The following is a 3,880-nucleotide window of genomic DNA, read 5'->3' on the forward strand; positions in this document are numbered from 1 at the left end:
TCTGAGGCAGAGACCTGCAGAGGCTGCTTCCCGTCAACAGCAAGGGTAGATGGTGACAGAGCGCCGCCGGGGCGGGGTGCAGAGGAGCATGAACACCAGCGCGATGACGACCGCAACCAGCAGACCCAGGAGGTCGAACCCGGCCTCCTCCTCCGACTCGCTGCTGCAGCACAACTTGCCCATGGTAGCTGGTGCAGAGGAAGCTGAGTTCCTCCTGGTACTACGCAGGAGACGGATGGATGGATGGATGGTGGTTGCAACAAGGCTTCTTGGTACTGGTATGTGCTTTCTCTCTTAAACTTTAGTGATGATTCTTGGCTTTGAAGGGCATTGCACACCCAGCTGTTGAGACATCGCTATCAGGTCCTCAATGATGGCACCCCCTTTCACTTCTATAGCTCAGCTCCGCCAATCACACCCACCGGCGGCACTAACATCGGCGTTGGATGAAATTGTTAGGCAGATCAACTGCTCGGGTATATATTTAGCAAGTAGATCTGGTCTATATTCTTGCAGTATGGAATGTTCTGAGGCTCTTCATCTTCACACTTGTCGCACTTTTTGGATGGCCATAGCGATGAAAACTACAGAAGTAGTGCTTTTATGGTGGTATGGTTGAAAATTTTCACGAGTCCACCTGGGGCGGCCGGTGTAACTGCCATTCCCTGTTGTATGTAACTGCCATTCCCTGGGATGAAAACTACATCAACAGCACACTGAATCTCTAGTAGCCAGGCTCCTGCTGAAGATTCAGAATTGATTTGATGCCTCTAATATCCTCCTGGTGAAGATTCAGATTTGACGGCTACTCGTCCCAGCCAGTGACTGATGGCGATACTGAAAACTACGTTGGTACCGTAATTTGCTGACGCTTTCATGTTCTTGGCTCTGTGAGATAAACACGTATCCGTCTGCATTGGACAATGTGGTACAAGATTAGGTGACGCCTGTTGCGTGTCGGATGCATGGACTTGCTATGAGTTGTCTTTACATGATGTGTCGCGTTTTCTTTGAAAAGAACTGTGAGACAAGTGGCCATGAGACTCGTTGCCTTGCAGTTTCGTTTTGACTAGCATACAAGCTTTCTGATTCTGGGACTTGCTTTGCCGGAAGCTTCTCTATTTGCTTTCTGAGTCTGTTTGGGTTCACAATCCATCTTTTTTTTCATTATGTGTGATATTGTGATCTGGAGCTGCTTTAGAATCCAGAAGGGGTTGAAAAGATTTTTGGTGATCTCTCACCTGGGATTACAATTTTTGGTTATCTGTTGCTTGGCTTTCAGATTTGTAGCATTAGCACCCAGCCGTAATTGCAGTAGCCGCTGGCTTAGCATAAACAATTTAATCTCGTATTTGCCTGTAACGTGCGGCTTTATATCCAGTTGACCAAAGCCTCTGCCCTGCGTCAAATAAAGGGTTGCATCATTAACCTTTCTTTGTGCGGAGCTTGCGTGCTTCCTACTTTCCAAAGGCTACACAATTTGTGAAATCTACAGTTCACAATGAGAGAGAGAGAGAGAGAGAGAGAGAGAGAGAAGAACTTCAAAGGCTGCTGCTTTTGTAACCTTAAAAGTTACAATTATCTTTCTCACTTGCTCCTTGCAAGTCGTTTTTTTGTTTGTCAACCCTCCCAATAGCCATTTCCCTCGTCTTCGCGCGGATTCCATCGAAACATGACGCGTCGGCGATCATGTGAGCATCATTCCTGAATAATACCAGGGCTGCCTAAGTTGCTTGGATGTCTATAATTGGCGTATTAAGAAGGGCTCCACTACCGTATCATCACCAAGAAGGTCCATTTTCTACATTCGGCTCTGTGCTCTCTAATCTAGGTTCCAATCGTGTTGGGCCCTATTTGGATGGGCCCAAATCCGCACACTATCTATGTGGATGGACCCAGAATTTAAACTAAAAACCCGTCTTATTCACATCGATGGACCCGAACTAAGTTTTGGTCCATACAAACGAAACCTTATGAGTCACCAACACTTCATTTTAGAATTTTTTAATAATTTATTTAATATTTGCAAAAATACATGCTCGTTTGAAATAATAGCATAACTAACCTACCGTTCACTTGGATAGGCGACAACAAGGTGTCATCCGTTTGAAATAATAGCGTTCAATTAAGATTTACTACTGAACATTTAGGTCTCCATTGCATTCTCCGCAACTACTATGTGACTTTGTACAGTGACTGGATACTGAGTCATCATAAACAGATATGTTCCTCCTATACACCCAACACTGGGCCATTTGGAGATGATTCTATGAAATGAAAGCTCACGAAAGGAGAAAGGCTACACGCAAACACATTCAGGAGGAGCACCAAAAGATAAAGGAGGAGCAAAACCACATGAAGGAGGAGGCTCATGAGGCAGAGATGGAGAAGAAGCGCGAGAGGGCACCACGTGATGAGCTCATGGCTCCTTCGGATACGATCAATACCATAAATAATCCTCAAATCATACAAGATCCAATTACAAGAGCACGTGGACGTCAATTAGACCACCAGATGAACTCATTCCTTACTATTCATGTTTCTTTGGATGGATTACTACTAAATTCTTGTGATGTTTTATTGTATAGGAACGTGGGAGAAGCACCACAATCTTACTCGAACGTCACTCCTCGAAGGCCAAGTCTATTCGGACTCAAGGCTGAGCTCTAGTCGTGGTCGTGGTCGAAGTCGTGGTCGTTGTCGAAGTCGAGTTCCAGGACAGCACGTCACTAAAACGGGCATAACTCTCTCATACGAAATCCGTTTTAGGCAATCTTGGATATTCTGAAAAGCTTACGACGAGCTCTTTCCAATGGATATGAGCTCGACCAGATATTCCTTATAGTTTAGTCAGAGTTAAAGGAATAAGGTGCCGCGTCACCGTTTTGAACCCTGCTGGGTTTTGTAATCGTGTCAGAGTTGGAGTCCAGATTGTGCACACCTCTCTCCACAGTTACACAACCCTAGGTCGGCCTCCTCATGCCCCCTATATATACATAGTAGCCGTCGTAGTTTAGATTTGGGTTTAGCTTAGATTATTCTGTTTAATACAGTTTCGCCATTTATCGGTTTGTCGAACCCCAAACTCGAGTGCTTCATTGGTAATTAGCAATATTCAGATTGCATCTACCTGTTCTTGCTTGTGTTCTCGATTTGTTTGCAGGAAAAACCTTCTTGGTGAGGTCAACCGCGTCTTGGTACGGTTGATAACCACGGAGTAGTGGTGTAGTGGTTGCGAGGATTTTTGATCTGTTCTGATCGGAGCCTTTGGATCATCAACGTCAAAACTCCACTAATCGACTTATCATATTACCTTTCAGAAGATTAAGCAAGTGCGCATCAAGTGGTATCAGAGCCTCGGTTGCCCGTTAGGTAATTTCAGTTATCCATTTTGTTTCGTCGAGTTCCTTTACCCAGAGTCCAGAAAATTACCCCACAAAAAAGGATTTAGATCTTAGTTTTCCACTGTCCAAACCACTTTGTGCCTTTTGCAATTTTGTTTTTAGTTCTCGTGTTGTTGAGTTTGAGTCCATCGTCGGTGTCTTGTTGCTGGTCGAGTCATCGCGTTCTAGTTTCTAGCGTCGAGTCTTTAATATTTTAGTCGTCGAGTTACTCGGCTTACCTAGTCTGCTATAGCCGAGTTTGTGTCCCCTCGGGTCCCGACCAGTCACTCCGACCACCCCTCGGGTCCCGACCACTCACTCCGACCACCCACTTGAGGTTCCCACCAGTCACTCCAACCACCGGCCAGTCACTCTGACCAACCACTCGGGGTCCGACCAGTCACTCCAGCCATCCACTCATTGTCCGACCAGTCATTCCACCCACCTTCTCGGATCCGATCACTTAGTCGGAGTCCTCCACCTTCTCGGATCCGACC

The sequence above is a fragment of the Phragmites australis genome, chromosome 9, assembly GCF_958298935.1.
Source record: "Phragmites australis chromosome 9, lpPhrAust1.1, whole genome shotgun sequence".
Lineage (NCBI taxonomy): Eukaryota > Viridiplantae > Streptophyta > Magnoliopsida > Poales > Poaceae > Phragmites > Phragmites australis.